Here is a 25,366-nt window from a genome sequence, read left to right as displayed (position 1 = left end):
CTGTATTTGTGTGAAGGCAAATAGCACCTTGCAAGAATCATTCTTCCAGTAGAAGTTGTATTGCATGTACAGTGTATTCTGTAGCTACTGAAACTAGCAGAAGGACTACTTCTTGCTAGATCTAATGGCTTCCTTTATGCGTAGCTTTTCATAAGTAAGCAAACACCAAAGTAGCTTTTTTTTAAGTAAGACCAACAATGCTCACCTGAATTGGACAAACTGAATTAGTTTCATGTCTAATCAATATAATGATAATATTCATATCATGAAAATGTGCCTGATGTAGGCTACATGGGACCTAAATAGCAGAGGTATGGCGTAGTCACAGCTTCCACTGAGAGCTGTGAATGACCAATAATTCTGAAACAATTACGTACCTCTTGAATTTGGAGTTTGGTCCTTACAGCATTCAAATAACATTTTCAGTTAAGGGCAGGAAGTCCCCATCTGAAGTGGGAGCAGTAACCCCTTCTTGCTTCATGGGTGTGTTCTGAATCTTGAACTCTTTAAGTGACTGACTATATGCAACAATAAGCAGTACTATAGAAAAGCCCAACAGGAAATGACTAATTCTATTCTTGGTTAGTATTAGAAATAGCAAGGACTAGTTGTCCATATTGATAATGCAAATACAAAACAATATTGAAGTCCTGTCTTACTACCTAAGCAGTATTTAGCTTGTAGATGAAATCAGGTAGAGGACAAGAAATGGGAACACACTGCTTGAAAGACAGTATGGTACACTTGCATAACAGCCTACCTAATATGACACTTTTAAAATCTTAATTCTTAGGTAGATGCTTTTAAACATAATGTGAGCATAGAAGTTTTCCTATGTAACAGGTATTTCTGGAAATTCAAATGAAGATGCTACTGCTAATAGTATGTATGGCTGGTTAAAGACTAAAAGAAGAAAAAACTGACTGTTATGCACACGCCAGAACTAAGCAAGATGAACTCTATTTATAAACTAATAAGTGATAAAAGAATCATGCAAATTTAAGAAAAATAATGTGGGTAGGCAGCCATCCAGTCTCAACACTCTTTCAGTGAGGCTATCAAATTAAGAAATGTTGGTGCTTTCAACTCGTTTTGATTTGAGTTCACAGGTATCAAACGCCTTCTGGGGAGACCAATACTTGAAGCAAAATTAAAGTTGCTACAGGTATTTTTATCAAATACTGGAGTTCTGTTCACTTATTACGGACTCTATATCCTCTGATAAGCCTTTGTTATCTTCCAAAGATGGGGTGGTACAAAGACTGACAGAAGGTGTATACTACTGAAGAATTGCAAGCCACAAATGTTTCTAGGTCCTCAGGCCGAGCAAGACAGAATACTCCAAAGTTACATTAGTTGTGCTCTTTTAACATCCAAAACGGAGAGGCTGCGTGGAAACTATCTTGGCTGCCTTTTCTGGAACAGTCTCACTCCAAAGCGGTATCCAGGAGCTGTTTTGCAGAATGCTGGTTGACATGGGCCAGAATCATACTAGGGAGTGCTCTGGTCATTTAATTAGTCTAGACAGTTGCATTCCTGTTTAATTTGCCTTTTAGGGTCATAACCTAACTGTCAAAGAAGTATGGATTTTACCTGGTGTGAACAGACATTGATTTAATTTAGCAAATAAAGCATATGGTTATGTTGCCCAGTAGAGAGCTGTATCAAAAATAGCTTGCTTGGAGCTGGATTCAGGGCTTTGATGGTAAAAGAAGTTTAACCCCTTTTTAGTGTGATACTCAAGTCTGGTTAAGGGCTCCTGGATTTCAATGTGCTAATCAGTCTAGAAAAGTTGTTTCCTTCGTTCAACCCTGCATTATGCCCTGACGTGAACAGAAACCCTGCTTCTTGAAGTACTCTACGATGTATGTACATATACAGTACTGCAAACATGGAATAGGTGTTTTCTTTGGCCAGTCTGGGTTTGCTATTATTTTATGTAAAGAGAGATGAAACACTTGTTTTATACACTTCACCCAGAGCCTTGAAGTTCATACCATTTGATTCCTCAAGGCCAGGATGGGGCTTTGAGCAACCTGGTCTAGTGGAAGGGTGTCCCTGTCCATGGCAGTGTGGGAGTGTTGGAACGAGATGATTTTAAGGTCCCTTCCAACTCAAACCATTCTATGATTGTAAGAAATTAAACAGAATGGCATGAAGTGAAGAATCTTCCTGATTTTAACTGCATCTTACAGACAGTGTAGGTGGTTGTAGGTACAGACCCAGTCACTGATCTGCATTGGCTTTCAGTCTGATACAGAGAATAAAGGTGCCGTGGTGGAAATAAAACCTGCAGAAACCAGAAATACAAACAAGATCAGCAATTTTGCATTTTTGAGGAAAACTTATTTTTATAATAACAGGTATTAGAACAGGTGAGCCCCGGAACGGATTTAGTGCTGGGTGTATGGGCATATGTCACAGTACATGGAGAGAAATTTACTGTGGCACAAATTTGCCACTAATTTCCAACTTGCAGATTTGTGAGTGGGCAAATCATTTCACACCTCTACTCTTCTGCTTTATTTTGCTGGCTTTACTTACATAATGATGTCTTTAAGGTAAGGACTTTCTCTCAGTGTGTACAATCCTAGTATAAATCTTAAAGCATTTCGAGGCTTCTACAAGCTAAAAAAGAAAATAAAAATAGATGAAGCTTACATGGTACACATAAAAGTGGTGGGCTGCATTTGTCACAACAAATCACATTCTGTTTTCAGGTATGCTACATATACTCACATATGTACTCAGTGTATTCTTACATACTACATTCTGAAGTGAGTAAAAATGCTGAAATGTCCATAATCTTTTTTGTAGTTTCAAGGTGTTTATCTTGACAAATTTATTGTTATTGACAAATACTTATATAAAAAATGTCCATTGATAATCATGGTTAGTTTTTCAGAAGACAAGTCTTAGAATGCCTATCATTTTCAGTTAATTTCAATTTCACTACTTAATGGTGAAATGATTTTGTTTTGTTTTGTTCTTAAATAGCTATAGTAATGTAGCAATTCACTGTAGTGATGTTGGTTTTGTTTCTTGGTTTGATTTTCAGTTTGGGTGCAAATATATGACATGGGATAAATGCTTTTGTAGAATTCCACTCTCAGATTCAGATTGAAATCTCTTTACTTCTAGTAATCAACAGTAAGCTGAATCTGCAGTTCTACATTTTCTTTATTTTCTTTGCATATTGTTATCTAGTCTTACATGAATTGATTCAAAATCTTTTGAATTTAACAACAAATATTTTACATAGCTTGATATATGCGGATGCATTTTAAATGTTAATATGACCATTCTGAAGGTCAAAACTGTATATTCCTATCTCCAAAGATACTAGTGCAATTAAATAAATCTCCTTGACATTTTAAAATGTTAACCAGTGTACAATATTGTTTAGGGTAATAAATTAACGTGCCAAGAAATGCAATAGATTTTATTTTGTTTACTTAAGTGTGAATAGGGCTTCATGAATGATGGCATTTCAGTAAAATTTACAATGTTGAAGACTGCTAAGCAAAGAGATTTTCCAATATTAAAACTTAAAAACAAGAAGGCCACAGATAGCATTAAAGATTTAACTAAGAAATACAGGAGCATTAAAGGGAAGAGATGTGGGTTTGTTTGCCTTCTAATGCAATGCATTTTTTTATCTAGGTAGGAAATGGTGAAACGTAGTTTCAAGTGACTTTTGGAATTTCTGGAGTTTTTAGGAAGCTTATCTTTTAGGTCATTGTTTCCATTGCAAATTACATAATTTCTGGTGTATAACTCTTTTACTGGTGCTGTTCTCACCCCTCCACTACACCTGTGTTCCTGATGTTGATGGCTTCAGGTCTTTAGGAACTGGGTTCATGGTATTATGGCAAGTGCTTAGAAAAAGATGGAGAGTGACTTTTTACATGGGCAGATAATGACAGGACAAGGGGGAATGGTTTTAAACTGAAAGAGGGGAGATCTAGATTAGATAAAAGGAAGAAATTCTTCACTCAGAGGGTGGTGAGGCACTGGCACAGGTTGCCCAAAGTAGCTGTGGATGCCCCATCCCTGGAAGTGTATCACACATCACCCTAGAGTATTTGGTAGATAGGACTTATAAGATCACTGAAGTGTACAGTTAATTGCTTGCATTTCACCTATCTGATATGATTAATATTTCTTCCCTAAAGAGGAATGTTATTATTAAATAATTATTATCCATTAATAGAAATCACATTACAGAGAATAGCTTTTAAGGACATTAGCTTCTGCAAACAGATTTTGTAAGAGATTAGAATGTTTGGCTGAGTAACCATGCTAACATTCATACCATAAATTGTACATTAACCCTTAAAAGACAGTCAATCTTATTACATTGTCTTATATTGCCTCTTCCGTATGAACTAGAAAAAAAAATACTTAATTTCTTGTAGAACCAAAACTGCAGTCACTGCCACTAAAATAGTTTTTCTTTTACAAAATCCATGTAATCATTTCCATCACAGTAGAATGCATTGATAATTCTTTTTGTTTTTTAATTATTTTTTTTAGTCAACATTTCATAGTGTGGAAAACCTTACAACAGCTTTATTTATCAGTGAATGTTGGTGGGAAATACCAGAGCTGACCACATTGTCAGAAATAGTTTGTGTCTATTTTGCATTTTAGAAGTATTTTTTTTCCCAGTTTTCAATTGCCCCTTGTCTGTCTTCACCATTCTCCCTCAGTAGGTGGTCTGATTGCATCCATTTACTTACAATGAAGAATCATACAGTTACACTGGGGTGGAACCCAATGCCAGGGAAGACTCCAACAGCCTTTGCCTGTGTAACAACAGAGTGTTGTCACTGGTCCATGTAATATCTCTGCACAGCAGCTTAGTTAGGACTTTTCTAGTGTTGTTTCTAGGATCTTCCTGCTGAACATCAATCATGTTAACATTCTTCTTCTTGCACATTGCAGAGAGCTAGCTCTCTGCCTTATTCTCCTAAATTTCAGTTTTTACCCCACTGACCTCACCACCTGTTCTTCTTTTTCCTATTTTATAAGTTTATTGTACTAAATTTTGTAACACCTTGGGATGTTAGTTTTCAGCTGAAGAAGCTGCTTCCAAAATCAATATCTACTGGATCTCCATTATGTCTGTATTTCCATTTCTATTTCCCCAGCAGTCTTTTCTTAAACAGTTGATAGTGTATCTTCTCAGTGTTTATTATTTTTCCCAGTGCTTGCTTTTTTTGCCTCCTATTTAATTTATTGAATCTACATGCTGCTTTACTATTGTCTGCTTTTGTGTTTTGCCTTGGTTGTAGATTATCTCTTCAATTGCCATGTCATACGAATTTCACTTTCTCCTAATTCCTCTAGTATCAACTCTGTCCTGTCTCTTTTCAACCTAAGAGATCTAATGTATGCCTTCTTTCTTTATCCCTTCATCAGCGTTTCATATCTGACTTTGTGCACAATGCTCAGTAGTTTTTCAGTACCTCAGTACGTTCAGTATCACTTAGTATGAGTAGAAGTTAAAATTGAAGGCTTTAAAATACATAAAAATACATTTAAAATTGTCCCCAAAGGAGGCTGCCCTCCTAAGGACTATAGCTGCAGACTTGAAAAATCCTATTTAAAGAGTCTTTTTTGAGTAGGAGCATGGGAACTAATTGGGAGAAGTCACTACTTTTGCTGGCTGACAGTGATTTTCAGAAGGGTTATATGAGTTGCATGCCTCCTTTTGTTGTTTTGTTCTTTTTTTTTGTTTTCACCCATACGGGTTTTTTAACTAAGTTTTTGAAAGAAATGGGTTGGTGGTGTAGTACATACAGGCATTTTATTCAGAAATGCAGTTGCTTTAGTAATGATGTAATGAATTGAAGTAAACCTTTCTGTCAGTGAAACAGATTTTATAACTCCTGTGTTAGCCCTTTACTATAATTGTCAGTTTTTGTATGTGCGTTATGTATTTTTTTTGCAGATTTTGATGTAGGGCATCATTTATGGTTGGACTTGATCCTAAGGGCCTATTCTAATCTAAATGACTGTATGGTCTTATAAGAAACTTGTTTTCATGTGGACAATATTTCTGGTCCTGTAAATCAGTTTTTCTTTCTAAAGGCCTGAATGTAATTTCAGCTAGCATATCATATAACTAAAGGTTCAATTTTTTCTTAAAGAGCGAAGATACATGAACTTAGGTATATTATGCCATCAACTTCGATATATTATATAACAATACCCCTGTATGTCCCTGTTAAAACCAGGGAAGACTGAATTCTTTGTTTTGCATACCCTCCTGGACAGTGAAGACAATAAATTATGTTCCGTCTCTTAACATTTCCACATCTCTTATTTTGTTCCCAACTGTCAAGCTAAATGAAATTTATGATAAATGTTTTATCTTCTTTCTTCATAAGTCAGTCCCAAATCTCTGACCAGTTTCCTTATTGAGCCCTGGAGACTTATAACAATTATTGCTATCATACTTTTTTCTGTCAGTTTGATCTATCCGCCCAGTTTGGGCAAAGTCTGTCTTTCTGATCATTTTACACAACAGATAGCTAATGTAGCTCCTCAATTCAGAGATGTTTTTTCTGTCTCTTGTTCTTTCCATCCAAGCCCTACTTTGGGCTAAACTGTATCTTTTACAAACAACTCGCTGTTGAGAGGGGCTTCTAGAAACACCTCACAGAGAAACATCCACAAAAATGTTAAAAGCATTTCTGAGGCACCACGCCTCCTGGAGTTCATACACACAGCACCCACTGTAACATACTGAAAACATGGGGATGGTCCTACTGGGTCAGTCTGGAAAACCATTTTCCCTAGGATTTTCTCTCTACTGGTTCTATAGGGAACAGAAGAAGGAGCTTCATCTGTAAACTTTGCATTCAAGGTGATCACTGTCACTTCACCCCCACCATGCTGCCATCATCTTAGGAAAACTAAAGCCTGAATTGAGTTGAATTTGTCAAGGGATGCAAATGGGGGGGGGGGGAAGGCTTCTGCAAGTCCATGAGAAGGACTATGGAAAACACAGGCTTTCTGCTGAATGGGCAGGGACCAGGATGACAAAGGCTGGAGAAACAAGCCAACAGTAGTCTCAGAAAATTCAGTAAAGAGAGTGACCAAGTCTTGCATTTGGGGACAAAAACCAAACCAAACAAACAAACAAAAAAAAAAAAACAGCCACCACTACCTGCTGGGGACTGACTGAAAAACAATTGTGCAAAGAAGGACCTTGTGATCCTTCTGTATACCAAAACGTCCATGAGCTAATAACATGCCCTCACAGCAAAAAAAGAACTGTTATTTTTTTCCAGTGACTAGGTGGCTATCTCTGCATGATTTATTTTATTTTTGCTTAGCTATGCATGTTATAGCCATAGTGTTTATATAGATCAGTGAGGAGTTTATCTGTGTGAAATTAAATATTCACAGTGTAGTGATGTAGAGGAGTATCAGCTTGATATGACAGCAGAGGCCTGAAAGCTGGGGGCATGCTGTGGAATCCTGCAGATGTGGGATAAGAAAAGGGATCCATTGCACCCTTACATTAGAGAATCCAGGACTGTAACAAGTTCAGAAAAGATCAAAGTCACATGGGGAAGCTGGAGTGAACTAGTTATGGGGGTAAGAAGAGCAAGTATTTAACACACATGTTGTGCATCTGGTAGACTTGTAATTACATGCTTTAGCAGAAAGTGAAGAAAACAAAGTGAACACTGCTAACAACCATACAGAAATGACCACAAACAGATCCTAGAGTGAGGAGGAGGAAACCGTCAATATCATAGAAACATCAATCACCCAGCAAAGGTCTAAGAACATACATGAGTGATTTCCTGCTCTCCCCACAGCCCAGGAGTGAAGATGTTAATCTTAGGGCCCAGCAGAAGAGCAGATGGGTGGCCATAGCACTGGAAAAGGGGTAGATACTGGGAATTGTGTGTACAGTTGTAACTGTATTATTGAAGCTTCTTCTATAGTAATAGGACTTCAATGTTCTATAATTAGAACTGTACTTTTATTATTTGATCAGGCAGTTAACATGAACTAAAATCTTGGCTTTACATCAGATGTGTACCTTTTTTGCATATGGTGTCTTAATTCTTTTTAGTTAGCTACCTTCCAATCACTAAAAAAACATTTTAGATTTGATAAACCTGAAAATGTACATAGAAAAATTCAGTTTCAGGATAGTAGGCATAAATCCCCTTGTTAAAGGAAAAAAAAAACCAACAAACACCCTACTGATTCCCATTTTTTCGATGTGAAGCTTGTTTCTAGCTCTGTACAAGTTCCTTGTAGTGAAACTGCCTTAGATTTGCAATAGGCCAGGATCATTATCTATTCATGGTCCTGGCCTTTGGTCTTCACATGGCACTGAATGTATTTAATGAGTAGATGTTTACTGACATTGCTAGTTCCAGTGGTAGCATGCTGTAACCTTCAGCCTGCCACTTCAGGTCTCATTTGGGGCACAGCTGTGTGGCCTTGACTCCATTTTATTATGTTGCTAAGGCATGAGAAGGGATGTGAGCTAAAACAGTGTAAGGCAATAAAAGGCAGAACACAAACAGCGTGAAATTGTTGAGAAAGTGATAGCTAGCAGCTCAGAGATGAAGAAGAAAAACCTAAGAATATACAAAACATGAAGAAAAAAAAAAAAGAATCCAAAGATAGCAATTTGGCAAGAATGTGGATTGCCCCAATTTAAGACGCATTAGAAGCCAACCTCTTCCTGGCTGGCAGAGACTGACTTAAAATTCCTAAATGTTGGAAGTTGAAGCTACATGCTTATCCTGACAACTGGCTGATAAGTTGTTGTTTTTTTTTTCTCAAAAAAAAGTTTTTTTTTTTTTCCTCAAATCAACATTCCATGACTACAGGAGTTCTCTGAACCTCATAATGAATGTTCAAAAATCAAGTCTAGCACACTGAACAAGAAGAACTCCCAGGAATGTTACTGAAGCTTACAGCAGCTAGGACCTGATCACCCTCATCTTGTCTTTATATGCTAGCCATCTCATATTAGCAGAAGACTCTCCTGTTTCCTGGTTTATACAGCAGAATGTAGTTTCATGACCCCTTTGTGCAGGAAGGTGACTCGTCAAACTTGATCTAGGTGAAGCATCAAATGCATGTTCCACAGATACAAATTCATGCATAAATCCATCGATGCTGGAAGAGAAGACCTGAGCAATGTAGGGAAAGCAAGTCCTTTCATGGAATCTTCTTTAACCTCAAGGTAGTTTTTCATTCATCCATACTTGGCTGGGGAGCATAGTCAAAAGAGTGCATAGCATGAGGTCCCCATACTGTGATGGCTTGTCAGTCATGTTAGTAAGTGTTCAGAAAGTCAGATATGTGGGGTACGTCTATCCCACACTTCTTCTTCATTTCTTCTATCATTGCTCTTCCTCTTGTCTGTTACTCTGGCATTAACCCGCCCCATACTTAATCTACCAAGAAGTAGATTTGGATCATAAATGCCACTCCAAAGAGTAGCTATTCACTTGCTACTCTTTAGAGTGGCATTTATGATCCAAATTTACCTCTTGGCTTTCTAGAAGCCCTGCAGATATCCTTGGCTGTTGATAATTCAAATGATACACAGACAAATGTCCTCATACTGATAACTTGAGAATAGGAAATCACTGGAATCAAAAAGTGTTATGCTTTCTGGGTCTGAAATCCATTTGGAATGACTGGTTGCTTTGTATATGTAAAGACAACGATTGATAGTGAATAAGAACTAACTACTGGCATCATGTATTGTAACTGAGTATCAATCTAGTAAGTGTTTGGAAGTATGAAGGTGACCTGATAGTTCAGTTTTTTTAACTGCTGTCAACACAGCAATCTTTTAACTCCCCAACAGATACTTTTTAACAATAGGTTTATTTGCGACAGCAGCAAAACATTTCACATGAATTTTAGTGATAATTATCTAAGTGCTGGAATGCTGATGCTTCCTGGGATGCAACAATTGCTCTTCTTCCTTAGTAAGGAACACTTTTTAATAGCAAAAAGGGGTTTGTTGGGTTGACGAAGCAAAGCAAGCGGAATACATTTGTTGCAGGCTGTTCTCAAGATCTGAGTTTGTGAGAATCAAGCTATCCCTCACCTCTTAAAAAAAAAAAAAAAAAGGTGGTGGGGGAGGGGGAAGAAGTTGGGCCTTTAAGTTGGTTCAGTATGTAGTATTTCAACTCTTACTTTTCAATGCAGGGTTGCAGAACAGCTTTCCATTTCTTCATTTACAGTTGTGTGTTGTGTTTTTCATTTGTTTGTTTTTAAGTCTGATGAGTTAACCCTTCACTCTGTGACCTTATTCCTCAGCAGCACCTAGAAATCCTTCCTGATAAGAGTAGTCCATGCATTTACGGCCACTTCTTTGTTGCCATACTTTTGTCTGAATACTGCATTTCTGTAGTTATTTATGGAAAAATTGTTCTGGATGATTACAGGTCCCTGTTGATTAGCTTCAGAATGTTTTCTGTAACAGCATGGTAACCTTTAGGATCTGCCCAGCATTTTTACTCAACTTGCTTTCTGATTTCCTTCCATCAGATCAGGGAAATGACTGCTTTTTCTTCCCCTTTTCTAAATCTCAGTCTGCTTCTCCAGAATCATCCCTTCATGTACTAGTTCCTAGTTATTTTTTGTATTACTGTGTGTTACATTCAAAAGTAATGCTTGAAATGGGGATTGCAGTCTAATCCCTGTCTATTTCAGTCTTCTGGGGAAAATTATCTAAACAGAAAACATGAAAACTTTACTTAGAACATGAAGCCTTGTGAACATTTTCAGTGAATTGTTTTATCCACTTAATCTGAAAGTCATATAGATCACCTGTGTTTGAAGTATTTTAAAATGGTATATGCTTAACAACTGTAGAATGATGTTGTGTTTTCAGATGTTTGATGGTTGGTAGTCATTAGCATTTATCCTATTAGGCTAAGTTATTATAAGTGTCATCAAAGTTTTGCTTGTTAGTGTTAATGAGGTATCCTGCAGGAATTGAGTAGGAACCTCTTCTGTTTCCTTGCTGATGCCTTTGTGTGTGTGTATATATATATGGTACAATGCAAGTCCTTAGTGGAACAAGAGTCCTATCAGGTTTTGTTTTAGTCTAAGAGGAGTTTCTGCTTGTCATCCTAATTTTGCATAGTCATTATGCTCAAAATGTTTTTTGAGTGCACCCTTAGTTATTTATTTATTCATGTAAGGCAGTGCTGGGCATAAAGCATTGTGCTAGAGAAAGCTTGATAAAAAAAAAAACAAAACACTTATAAATAATGAAAATACAAATACAGCTGGGACATGCATGCTTTTCAATAATATGATGGAAGAAAGGGCAGCTAGGAATCTTGTCTTGATATTGATCTTCTTGTTTTGTTGGTTTCCAATACTTTATTTCAGTAAGTTACCGGTCTATAAAGTTTAATAACTATTACTGATAGAGAGATGAGTACATGTCATTATATTTGCTACATTTACTTATTTTTTCTTCCTCACTTTTAAGTATCCAGTTCTTGATGTTTGTGTGAGGAAAGCTTGTTATCTAGTACTGCCTTTAGAAGCAAGACTCAGTATCACTCACGGAAAGACAGGTTGTAGACAGAGTCTTGAAAACCAAGCTCTCCTCTGTGCTAATTACTCCTGGCAGCAAGGAGTGTCCTGAACCCTCAGAAGCCCCTGGGGAGGCTGCTGACACCTTGGCAGGGCAGGAAAAGGAGGTGAAGCCTCCCATACCTCAGTGCTATCTATAGCTAAACAGGGGGGAAAAAGCATTTTTCTATGGATCCTTCCCAGTGGCGGCCAGGCTGCTGCATGGGAGAGGCCGAGGGGGTGCAGCAGCCAGCCCTGATCCAGGCCTTGCCCCCTGCTGCTGCATGGGGCCTCAGTGTCTGTGGAGCTGGGCCCGTGGGGTGGCGGTGGGGCACCTGGGCTGGTTCTGGAGGGGCGGCTCTGAGGGAAGCACCCGGGTGCCTGGCCTCCGTGGCAGTGCCCTGCGGGGCAGCGGGAGCCCTGTGTGCGGCCAGCCCGTGAGAGGGGCGTCCACGTGGCCATCCGCAGGTAGCCTGGGGTGACTCACTGCCACCTGCTCTCTGCTTGGTGCATGTGCACAATTGTCCTGATTTCCAAGGCTGTTTTAGCTTTGAGTTTTCAACAGTTTCTGGACACCTGAGTGGTGTGTTTGCATGTGCCTGACCGACCATAGCGCCGTCTCTTCTGTAAAGGCTGGCTTGGCAGAGGAGGTAGCCGTTGGCTGTAAGGAGTTGTGGGTCAGCAGGAAAATGATCCTGTTTGCTCTTTCTTTCTCCCTCTGTTGGCTCTCCTACTTTACTTTGTAAATGAGCACTTGTTTCTAAAAAGTGCTTGTTTCTAACCTGTGTGAGTCTATATTCCAGTAAAGACTTTGCACGCAAAGTCCTACTGCCCTACTTGCAACAGTGATGGGAACTTTGGTTCTAAGGTTGGGATGTGAGATACAGATACAAGAGGACAGAAATCATTATGTACTCTGACATAGTATTATTACATATTTTTTTTTTGGGGGGGGGGGGCGGGAATCTTGACCAAATCTGTTTATCTCCTTGTTTCTTACCTCCTTATCTTTAAAACAGGAGATAGACCTGGAATTATTTTGAAGATTACTGTAGTTTATATATGACAGTTTTAAAGTGGTAATCTCTTCCATTGAGCTGTCTCTGGCTTTGTAGTGTTGCACAAAAACATATTACAAGTTAGAAATCCTTACTCAGGTGCAGAGATAGAAAAAAATTCATATAAGAAGCTGAGCTGTTGAGTAACTAGGCAGAAAGTGCTACTTTAATCACTGAAGCCTAAAACCAATAAGATTAATCTAGAGTTCCATAATGTCTGCACAAGAAAATTACTTTGGGAGTTAGAAGGCATTGCAAAAAAATAAAAATAAAAAATCCACAAACGTTGCAAGTTTTTTATCAAAATTATTTCAAAAGAAACTCCATCACTAAGCTAGACATGTATTAGATTTCTTCTTTTTATCCTATTAATGGTTAAAAAAATAAAAAATTTCCAGGTAAAAACATAGTTATTGGGTTTGTGTAATACAGCATTGGAACATTGCATTTTTTTGAACCATTTAATTAACAAAGCTAAGTTGCATTTCAAATATGAACTACTGTGAAATACGTTTATTCATGAAGACTTTGTGCAAGTTTGCCACTGATACTATAATATTTGTTTATGCAGAGAGAGGTTATTGCAGAACAAAACTGCCTAAAGTTTGAATTGGATTTGGATTTCTGATCTGCTAGGAAGGTATAAGAAAAAAAAGGCAGATACTGTACTCATTTCATAAGAACAACTCAATTTCCAAAAGAAGTATACGCCTTCACAGAATCACAGAATCGTCTAGGTTGGAAGAGACCTCCAAGATCATCTAGTCCAACCTCAGCCCTAACACTAACAAGTCCTACACTAAACCATATCACTAAGGGCTACATCTAAACGTCTTTTAAAGACCTCCAGGGATGGTGACACCTTGGAGACCTGCTGCGGATATGGGTACGGCCCAGCGCGAGATTTACACCTTCCCCCCGGATTTTCACGGGCCGCCGAGAGCTCACCGGACGCCGCCGGAACCGCGACGCTTTCCAAGGCGCCTTACAGTGGATCATATTCCCATAATCATTTGCTTACATGATGATCACTATTTACTATATAATAATTTATCATAATAATTTATGAATATTTGCCTTAAACGTTAATCATTTCAGTTCCTATTTATGTAAATCCAATGCGCCTTGCTCATAAACCGTAATTTCTCTGAGGTGTAGTTATTGTAGCTGAAACACTGATGGCTTTATGGCTCAGGTGTTGAGGATGTGAAAGAACAGCAAGAGGTTTTGACTTGCATGTGACATGTATTTCTTGAAATTGGAATTTTCTCTAGACTGTGGTACAGTGTATGTAGGTAAAGACATGCACTAATATTCCTTTAAATGATGAATTTGGATATAACTGAAGGGAAAGGAGAACCGATTTTGCTTTATGAGAAATGAAAGCTTTTACTAGTGGATGAGCAAATCTTGGATAAAAAGGGTCAATTTTGACTTGAAATAACACACTGAACTTGCTCCAAATCTATATTTTATTCTTTACTTTTAAAAAGTTTTGTGATACTGAACTAAAACAACTTCAGAATATAAATTAAAACTTCTTTGGGAAAAAAAAATTTTCAAAATATCAAAACAGAAATGTTTTCAGTTTTTCATTTAAAAAGAAATCAAATGTGATTCAGTTAGCTTTTCATATCGTTATGAAACTGTACATTTAGCTAATAATACATTTGCCAAGCCTTACTGAAAAAAAATGATTGTTCTCACCAAATGCATGTCTCTTTACTGAGGAAGTGAAAAATGTTTTATTGCAGATTGCAGAGCCATTCTAATTCAGCTAGAATCTGCAGGAAGAGCTCTCCCGGCTTTTCTAAGTGGAACACTTTACCAAAAGTGTTTCACTCAAGGCAGATGAAGTAGAATTTGGGGTGATACAGGAGGCAGAAGAAAGCACGAGGTTTTGGATGAGATTGGGCCCCACGTTCAGGTCCAGGGTGCAGCTTATGGGCAAAAGATGTCTCTTGAAAAAGGCTTCAGCATGGAGGAGACAGGTGGTCAGCTGGTTAGTATAGCTCACCTTAATTAAGCATCTAATTGGAAACTGACTGCCAGGCCCTGAGTGCACCAAGAGGTGCTTCTCTGCACCCCCCTCTCTGACCCCATCCTTCAGAGGCTTTGGGCAGCTGTGACCAAACACAGCCCCAGAGAGGCTGGGGCACCTCGTGGCTGCCCCCTGCAGTGGCCAGGCCCTTGACTTCCTTCTCCATGGGAGTGTGTATTTCGATTCTTCTGGGCTTGGATCCTAAAGTACTAATACATCAGTAGCCAGCTGCAAACACTTGTCTGCAACTGTTGCCAGAAGTACACTTAGTAAACTTATGCTAAAGATCTCTGCCATAGGTTTGAATGTCCAGAATGTTTCTGGCTTTGATTTTTCCCTTGCCCACCTTGACTGCCCAAGACCCACCTCATTCGTTGTGGCCTTGTCACCACAGCCTCAAATGGCCAACACACAGCTGACCCTGGGTTCCCTAATCCTGCCTTTGACATGGCCCTGCTCAGCTCCCTGGAATGTGGTAGGACTGCACCCTTCATAGCTGGAAAATGTTTTTCCTTAAAAGAAACATCACCGGAAAATCTGGCTCTAAACCAAAGGATGGCTGTAAGTAACCTGAGATGTGCTCGTTTTTCTACAGTGTGCCCTCAGAAAACTTAAAGGTAAGGGAATGGCAATTTGCAGGAATTTGGAATTTGCTGCCAGTTGCGATCTGAGTTTTCTGTAGTTGCTTAACCTTCCAACAGTGCTACAGACTGTAGAAAAAATAATGATAAGAATTAAGGCGGACCTTTAGGATATCTTTATTAAGTATACTTGTGAGAAGGGTTGCAGCAAAATTGTTTGCAGCTGGCTACTGATGCATGGGTACTTCAGGAGCCAAGCCCAGAAGATTCAAAATACCCATTCACTTTGAGAGGGCTGGCAAAGATAGCCAGATGGTTCTTGTTGGGGAGTATGTGGTTTCAGTGTGTGAGGTGAGAAATGCTTAATTTTTCTTCCCTTTTGTAGAACCAAGTTTTGGTAAGAGAACTAGTTTGTGTTCTTGTGGCTGACTATTATCATCTGTTATTATATCTAGGTATATCATCTTCTAATTTAGTCTTTTAGTCTTTTATGCTATTTGTAATATATATATATATAATTTTTCTGAAATGCATAAAGCAGTTCATCTAAGGGTTAGAAAGTACCAAGTTCTGGTTCTAAAACTGTAGGGAATACTTCTTTACCATATCATATAAGAAATGATAAGTAATCTCTGTTCTACTGAGTAGGCTTAAGGTAAAATAGTAAGTGCTGCTGAATTGCATGCTTTACATCAGCTTAAAAATTATATGGGGAGCTAGTACAGTAGCTACATATTGCTCCTCTGTAGTAGCTAAAAGTGTTCATGATGTATTGTTAATGTAGCAAACTGTAAAATAGCTGTACTTAACTGTGTGAATTGTTACTTATTTCTTAAAAAACAAATACTGAAATATGTAAAATAATTCCAAAAAGTCTGCTTTACTAGTCTTGGGGGTCTACTTACTGAAAAGACTTAGGTGAAAGACTTGGAGATAATTTATTGCAAACATTTTTTATTAGAACATAGATAACCAGTAGAATTCAATTATGTATAAAATAGTGGGTGGTACAGAAACAAGTGGGCAACCCAAAACTGATGTGTAAGTACAGCTGTGTGCTTTATCACAGAAATAGAGTAACAACTAAGAGGGATTTTCACAATATGCTATGTAAAACTACCTGGCAGAATACATGGTTTTAGTAAAGTATTCTGTTTTGTTCCACCTTGCAAAATCCTTGAAAATGTATTTGTTCTTCTCATAATGTTTATTTACGTTTTAAATGTGACTGTGGCTGGTAGGAATTTACTGGAATGACTAGAAGAATTGTTATCTCATGACAATAGATTGTGGTGTTCTGATATGTGATCTATATTCTCACCACATTAGAAAACTAGATGTTTACTCTTTGCATGGAAAGAACTTCCTCCTATTCAGTCCAGAGATGCTGAGATCATGGGGAGTTTTTCTGTAGTAGATGATTGCCATGATTCAAGTTCTATCAATATAATTATGTATCAAAATCAAGATAATTACATGATAAATAAATCTGAGGACAGTCTTGCCATAAAAAACTATAGTCAAATCAAACTACATGAGGAATATGGTTTATAATAATAAAAAGAAGTATGATTGAGCTGCGTAGTATTACTTGAAATCTCATATGTTGACCGTTATGCTAGAGGCTTCTTTTTCTAATTACTTTCTTGATTCTTTTCTCAGCTTTAAGGAAGGATTCAAATTATACTTTTTTTTTTTTTTAGTAAGCAATAGACTTGGAATGGACTTCAGCAAGAAACTGGAAACAATAGATAACAGAGAAAAGTCCACAACCACAAAAAAGTACAGGCAATTGAAATAATTAAATGGTGAAGAAAAAGATACAAGAAAACCAAGTGTGGGAACATGTACATAGATTGCCAAGTAAGTTTCTTCATTTTAATTCCTTTTTTTTTCTCCTTTGGGGCATTCATTAAGAGAGCAGGTTTCTAGGCTTGACTGATTACAATGAATTACGTTTTATTTTGGTCAAATGCTTTGCTGTTGTACAAGGTATGTGAGTGCATTCTGTAACAGTTACCGTAATCGTACTTATAAATTCTAATGACAAGCAAGAAGATTTCCCTTCTGTAACAGGCCATATGGTGAAGGACAGAAGAGGATTATAGTCTAATTAAGCTTGGAAGTCTCTAGTGTTGCCCACTGCTCAAACAAAGATCACTTGTGTACTGAAACCAGGTTGCTCAGGGCTTTATCCTTAAGAAAGCCTGAAAATCTTCAGGGATGGTGAGTGTACAGACTCCTTGGGCGTTCTGTTCCACTGCTTGAACAGTCAGTCTCAAGATGGAGATGCTTTCCCATGTATCTAGTCTGAATCTCATATTTTTTAATGTTTGTTGCATCTTACTGTCTCAGCGTGCACGTCCATAAATAGCCCTTGTATGTATGAGTAGGCTGTCTTTAGGTCTCCTTGTACCCATGTTTTCTCCAGGCTTGAATAGGCCCCATTCCCTTAGCCTAAACTCACAGTGCAAGTGGTGCTGCCCCCTACCAGCATGGGGACCTTCTGCTGAACCTGCCCCGGTTTAGCGACATCCTTGCTGTGTTGGCTAGCTCAAAACTGAACGCAGTATCCAGGTGTGGTCTCATCACTAGAGTGGGATAGACCCTCCCCTCAGTGTCCTGGCAGTGCCCCTGTGAACAGCTCCCTAACCCTGATCCTATGAGCCCAGTCAACCACCCATTATTATTTTTTTGTCCATCTATCCAGATCATAATGTTGTGGGACAGTGTGGAAAGCCTTGTTACATTCAAGGTAGTTGGTATCCATTGCTTTCTCTTTGTCTTCAACCTGGTCATTTTATTCTAGAAACAAAACTTGGGCCTTTAGGAAAGCAGTAGAGCATTCTCTCAAACTCTTTTATAAAGCTCTGTGTTGTTTTGGAAACTGGATGAAAGACATAATTTTAGTGCCTGGCTGTAAAAACAGATATAAACAAGAGTTCAGGTTAATCAAAGGCTGGGGATGCTTCTGTAATAAAGACCCTATACGGAAGAGATGGACTTAACTGGAATGAGGAACTAGGGCTTTTGAAATTGAAAGCTCACTAACATATCTGTCAACTTAAAAGCATGATAAATTCAGCAATAGTGAATGAAAAAATCACTCAAGATTGTGTCTGTTGTTAATGAAGTCACAGAAACTCTGTATCCTTGAGCAGAGATGCAACAGATCTGAAATCTTCAGTTACAGGGCCTCCCTATAACAATAAAACCATGATAAGTTTATATTCAGCATCCCTGAAGATTCAATCCAAAATCACTGTGTGCACAGTTTCAAAATGGCAAACTGCATGAAAACGAGATGAGCAAAAAAATCCACAGCATGACAGTGAATAGCTGTTTCAGCTTCCCATGAGAATCCCAAGCACAAATAGAGTGATTAACGATGTCGCTAGGCACCTAACAACCAATTTATTATCAGTAGTTACAAAATATGTTAAGTATGTTAAAATAACATCTGTTACAAATAACAGTATAGTGAGGTGAGGTCTGATCCCATCTTAAGTGTCATTTAGGGTACTGAAAATCACTATGTTACTTATTGAGTTCTGCATGTCCTTCCTGGATGCAAATACATCAGAGCCTTTTGTTACTCTCTCCACTTTGCTCCCACCATAAAGCATTTTTCTGGGTGCTTATGGATGATACAGGCTGCCTGGGATGTTTTTGACACTGACGGGCTGTGGGAATAACATTGCATCCTATAGATTATGTGAAGTGTGTTGCAACTTGTGCTTTGAGACTTCCATGACTGTCCAAAATCAAACTATGGTTGTAAGACAAGGGCAAATTGTGAAGAATTGTAGAAAAACCTTATAAGACTAAGAAACTAGATAATAAAATTAAATTCAATATAGATAAATGTAAATTAATGCTGATGACAAAGAGAGCAGACAAACCTAACTTGCCCTTTTAAGTACAGATTCCCAGTCATTGGACTTGGGAGGCAGATTTCAGAGTTAGGAAGGAATATTTCTCAAGAATGTAAATTCTCTAACTACTGACTGTCACAGAAGAATTGTTAGGAATTATTAGGAAGACAGTAGAGATCAGAACAGAGAAAATCATTAAGCTTCTGTATGATTCCATCTTTTTCTAAAGAACGTGTACAGTTCTTCTCTAATATTAGAAAAAAAGGGATGATACAAAGTTGGAAAATATAGGGATGCACAGTAATGGTGATCAAAGACAGGGAAAAAGCTTCCATCTAAGAAATAGGTAGGGTAGGACTCTTCAGTCTTGAGAAGTTGCAGAAAGAATATGACTGGGGCTTGTTGAAACTTCATATAGATTTAATGGGAGAAGCAGAGGTGTGATTATGCCCTGTCTTTTCCAAAATAAGAACCTGGGCTATCAATGTACACCAGTAGGAGTCACATTAACAGTAAACAAAAGAAAGTAGTTCTTCATATATTGGTTTGTATTCCTGTGGAACTAGTAGCCACAGGACTCTGACTAATAAAAATAAGCAAAGATTTTAGCCAAGAGCAAAGCAATTGCTAAACACATTTTCTAAAGTGGTTTTGGATCGCTAGCATTCAGATTTAATGGTTTGATTTTAAAACAAGGTAAGCATTTGTAAATGTTTGTAACTCACTGTTCAGACTGATGTGAGAATTGAATTATGATTTCAAACGTGTTTCTGAATTTTTTAAAAGGAATTTGAAGCTGATGTTGAGAAACAACCCTTTGAAAATTGTTGGGTTTTAAATGTTTTTACTTACTGTTAGTATTACTTATTATAGACTTTTTAAAAACTATTGGAACTTTCTGCTGAGGTAGCCATACAAAAATGCATTTTTTATGTTTCTACAAGTTTTATCTTTGAAGAAAATGTCCATACAAAAAAAAGCCCATGCAGTTCTCGGTTTTCACTAACAACTTCTAACAGTTCTAGTAAACTAGATCTAAACATAGCACAAAACCCATTGTTATTACTTATTTCAGTTACCTAACTAGTAATATTACATATTTCTTTTCTTTTTTGAAAAATAAGCATGTACCTGAGGCATGCATTTTTTTCTGTGTATTAAGGTCTTTCTTGGTAATTCTTGTCAAATACAATGAGATTGCCAGAAATCAGTGTGAAAGAAACTGATAAAAAGCCAAGAAAAGGTTTGCGAAGTGACCTTACTTGTAAGGGTTGAAGTGTTCACAATTTACAAGGTGGGATGGGAGTGGAAATAAAGCCAAAATGGAACCAAGTGAAAGAAGCAGGCTGGGAAACATGGAATTGACAGAGAAGGCTAGCTAGTTTGTTCAATCCAAATGCTTTTTGTCCTCAGTTCATTCCAAAACGTAGCAGTAGTAACTACTGAACCTTTGATGTGAAAAATGGTGGTTGTTGATTAACATATGATATAAGCCATTACAATACTTTTTAATTAAAAAAATAAACAGAACAACAACAACAAAAAACCACTGACCACTCCTATAGATTACACAATGGATTGTAAAGTCATTATGAAACACTGGTGATTCAGAGCAGTGTTGCTACTTGCAAGAATATTAATCATTTGTAGATTTAAATTAAATTATTTTTTCAAAATGCTGTTCTGTATAACCAGCTCTGCTGATGCTAATCTACAAAGCTAGTTTGCTTTCCCCTTCATTAGCCCATCTGTATGTTCTCTGAGTTGAATAATGATTTCATCTGATCAAAAACATCCTTGTAAAACTGAAAACTGAATTTGAGGTAAAGTAAAATGTGTAGAGAGTTTTAAGACTTTGAAAGACAAGTTTATTACTGTTAAGATGATGGAATGGCAGAAGTAGCCATTGCCACTCTGACTGATGAGTCATGCTCTGTTCTTTAAACACATAGCTATGGCTTAAAATTGTCAAATATTACTTAACTAAAGCCATATTCAGAGTTGTGTGTGCCAGTGGTAATTTCTTGATCAATCAAGATTACTTTTATACTTTGGAAATGAGTAATACCAGTGCCAAATAACAAGATGTAACTTAGTAATAACTATTCTTCCTAGAATTCAAAATTGAAGGACATGCATATATATATTGAAATTGATATCTGCTATGAACTAAAACTATGAGATAAGCAAAACATATGAGGTTAGTTTGGAGGTGGTCAATTTTAATATGCATTTTAGAATCATAGAATTATCTGTGTTGGAAGAGCCCTTCAATATCACAAAGTCTAACCATCAATCTGACTGATGGAGTCCCATCACTAAACCAGGACCATTAATACTGTTCTGTGCTTTTTTATAGTGTGGAAATTGCTGTAATCTTACAGGTTATTAGAAGTTTATTTTTTTTAAATAAAGCTTTCTATGTACTTAGCTTTCTTGCCTGCCACAAGTAAATGATACTGGAATATGCAAATGAAAAATATTAAACCCCCCCTTTTTTTTTTGCTTGTTTGTTGTTTTTACTGCTATATTGCAGTAATACTGGCATGGAGCTGTGTCAGGGTAGGGTCAGGCTGGGTGTTAGGAAAAGGCACTTCCAGTGCCTGACCTCCCTCTTGGTGAACAGGCTCCTCAGTGCAGTGGTCACAGCACTGAGCCTGATAGAGTTCAAGAAGCATCTGGACAATTCTCTCAGATCCAGGGTTTGGTTTTTGGGTGGTCCCATGTGGAGCCAGGAGTTGGACTCTGTGGTCCTTATGGATCCCTTCCAACTCAGTGTATTCTATTTTTCTGGGACATCAAGACATGAACAAAGACATGAACATTTACTAAACTTTAAAAATTGGCACAAGGCAGTGCTAGAGGAATGTGCACGGAGTGCTAGCCAGTATTTGCTGCCTGTTTTTATCTTTACCTCTTTTAAGATTAGTCAATCTGCATTTGACTTTATTTTACATGTTTGGTTGTGCTCATAGTTTTTGTTAATCTTATGGTGGGGATCTGTAGCATTTTTACTGTTTTGTTTGATTTGCGATTTGCAGCAATGTTTATGTTGATGTTTCAGGTGCCATCCAGGTCTACTGAGCATTAAGGTGCTTATATATATATATATATTTGCTTTGCTAGTTAGGGGTGTGAGCTGTTGCTGCTGCTGCTAAGCTTGTGGAATAGCATTGTGAGTGGATGTGTGAGTAGACGATGCTTTATTTTTTGGTTCTGTCATGCTTCAAAGTGAAAGCATGTTTGCTGCCTGGTAGAGGTGGCTCATGAAACTGAATATCCCTTTTTCTCAGTCACTTAGCATTGGAAATTGGTCTGGTAACTAGTCTGTAACATTTGTTGCTTCTATCCTTATATGTGGCATAGAATCATAGAATGGTCTGGGTTGGAAGGGATCATAAAGTTCACCTAGTCCAACCCCCTTCCATGGGCAGGGACAACTCCCACCAGATCAGGTTGCCCAAAGCCCCATCCAACCTGGCCTTGAACACATTCAGGGATGGGGCAGCCACAGCTTCTCTGGGCAACCTGTGCCAGTGCCTCACCATCCTCTGAGTGAAGAATTTCTTCCTAACTTCTAATCTAAATCTCCCCTCTTTTAGTTTTAAACAGCTCCCCCTTGTCTGATCACAATCTGCCCATGTAAAAACTTGATCTCCATCTTTTTCTAAGTCCCCTTTGAGTACTGAAAGGCTGCAGTGAGGGCTCCCCAGAGCCTTCTCTTCTCCAGGCTGAACAGCCCCAGTTCTCTCAGGCTATCTACATATGAGAGGTGCTCTAGCCCTCTGATAAACTTTGTGGTCCTCCTTTGGACTTGATCTAACATGTCCACGTCCTTCTTGTGCTGGACGCAGTACTCCAGCACTCCAAGTGGGGCCTCACAAGGGCAGAACAGAGGGGGACAGTCACCTCCCTCGACATGCTGGCCATACCTCTGGTGATGCAGCTCTGGACACAGTTGGCCTTCTGGGCTGTAAGCGTGTACTGCTGGCTTATGTCAAGCTTTTTGTCCACCAGCACCCCGAAGTCCTTCTCTGCAGGGCTGCTCTCAGTGAGTTCTTTTCCCAGTCTGTCCTCATGTCTGGGATTGCCCTGGACCAGGTCCAACACCTTGGACTTGGACTTGTTGAACCTGATTAGGTTCATAGGTTCCTATTAGGAACCTAATATTAGGTACGTGGGCTCACTTCTCAAGCTTGTCAAGGTCCTTCTGGATGGCATCCCTTCCTTCTATTGTATCAATTGCACCACTCAGCTTGGAGTCATCTGCAAACTTGTTGAGGGTGCACTCAATCCCGCTGTCTGTCACTGATAAAGATATTAAAAATCACCGGTCCCAGGACAGACTCCTGAGGGACGCTGTTTGTCACCAGCCTCCGCCTGGATATAGAGCCATTGACTGCCACTCTCTGGGTGCAGCCTTCAAGCCAATTCCTTATCCACTGAATGGTCCACCCATCAAATCCATCTCACTCCAATTTGGGGATCAGGCTGTCATGTGGGATCATGTCAAAGCCTTTACAGAAGTCCACATAGATGACATCGCTTGGTCTTCGTCTGTCAACTAATGCAGTCACTTCATCGTAGAAGGCCACCAGATTGGTCAGGCACGATTTGCTCTTGGAGAAGCCATGCTGACTGTCTCGGATCACTTCCTTGTCCTGTGTGTGCCTTGAAATTGCTTCCAGGAGGATCTGTTCCATGATCTTCTCAGGCTCACCTGGGAGGTGAAGTTCACCAGTCTGTAGTTCCCTGGGTCCTCCTTTCTGCTGTTTTTAAAAATGGGAGTGATGCTTCCCTTTTTCCACTGCCTGGGAACTACTTGTTTCTGGAGCTGCAAACTTAGGATTTCCTTGAGGGATTTGTTCAAGTCATGTTTACCTGTTGTTAAAAGCGAATCTTAGTTTTCAGTCACATCACGTAGCTACTTTTGCTTATTGAAAGATTTTTGGTAGTTTTTTGGAGAAATGAGTGATCAGAGGGGAAGCTAAATTAATGAGAACACTGCATTTCTGCATTTTTTGAGGGTTCTGTTTGGTTTTCTGTTGCCCCATAAATTAACAGAAGTCTTGTATAATGTTCAAATGAAGAGATGTATTTTCCCATCAGTTTTACATTGTAGCACCTTGAGGTAGTCTTGGATAAATCAAGATGGAATGAAGAGGCCTTTTTGCTTTCTGAAATCCGAGGCCTGGGAGATATTTCTTTCATTTTTTCAATGTATTTGTTTAAGTGTTTGTGCAGCACGAATATGTGGGATCTGATGTGGCATTCTTTCACTCTCAGTTTTTTGTTAGTTTTGAGGATACACAAGATGGAGATGTTATTGCTAATGCAGCTGTATCTGTTGATGGACTTGTTCTTAGTGTGTAGTAGTTTTGACTGTATTTCCTATGGTTTATATCAAGATAGTGTCCAGATTTGAAATAAAAATTACATAAGTTAGGAGGAGTAATGTAACATTTCCTTTTGACATTATCTTCGATGTACTGTCAAGGTCACATGAACTCCAGTGTTAGATTTTTTTGAAGGGCTTTCTTCACCTCTTAAAGGGTTAATAATTTGTTGCGTATTTTGCTGGGTTTTAATACCTGTATTCAAACTTAGTTCATTGTCAGGATTATACTTTGGATTCCAGTGCATGGGCTTTGCAATGCTCTGCTGCCATTTCACTCTTGTTAGTAGTCAGACTAAGTTATGTTTGTTGATTCAGAAGTGCAGGTAAAGGGCACAAACAATGTAATGGAACAGGCTTCAGTCTCAGATATGCGTTAAAGAACCAGGAAAACATTTTAACCAGTAAAAGTGAAGATTTTGTTTTTAAATTCCCAAATAATTTCCCAGTCAAACTTGAGATTTTATCTGGGAAGTGTCTGTCCTGTTCCTCTGTTGGGCAGTGAGACTGGTTATTCTTCAGTGAAGGCTCAGCCCTGGTTGCTCATAAAGGAGATCTCTGTTGTCTTCTTTCCATCTCTTTTACCTCGGAAGTAAGTCCCGAATGCCACCTACACAGCGTTTCTGAGGTGTGACACTTCTGTGATGATAAACCTCAAGTTATCTGGCTTTGTTCTGTTGAGGCAATGGGGCAGGCAGAAAACCTAGCACCAGCCTGGTTGCCCTATTCATGGGAATCCTTTCTTGATGTTAATCTAATCCACTTGATTGTGACAGGAATTGGGGTCCCTGCAACCAAATTCCCAAAAGGATGTGTAAAAGGGT

At 38.5% G+C, this 25,366-nt stretch overlaps 1 protein-coding gene across 27 annotated transcripts in view; it reads left to right on the top strand.

The window, feature by feature from the left end:
* The window catches only part of LOC310893604 (uncharacterized protein), a 148,049-nt gene that overhangs the window by 67,111 nt on the left and 55,572 nt on the right, over nucleotides 1-25,366 (top strand). For 15 of the 27 annotated variants that reach the window (XR_014579119.1, XR_014579120.1, XR_014579121.1 and 12 more), the window contains exons 1-2: nucleotides 15,485-15,623; nucleotides 16,976-17,135. The gene's annotated coding sequence lies outside the window, so the exon portion shown is untranslated. Of the gene's footprint in view, nucleotides 1-14,304; nucleotides 14,653-14,677; nucleotides 15,309-15,484; nucleotides 15,728-15,807; nucleotides 15,928-16,975; nucleotides 17,136-25,366 lie in introns of those variants that run through there. The other 12 variants (XM_083822818.1, XM_083822809.1, XM_083822806.1 and 9 more) reach the window with 5 other exon arrangements.

This window comes from Anser anser, assembly GCF_964211835.1.
Source record: "Anser anser genome assembly, chromosome: 2".
Taxonomy (NCBI): Eukaryota; Metazoa; Chordata; class Aves; order Anseriformes; family Anatidae; genus Anser; species Anser anser.
This window is presented reverse-complemented; position numbering and strand designations above follow the sequence as displayed.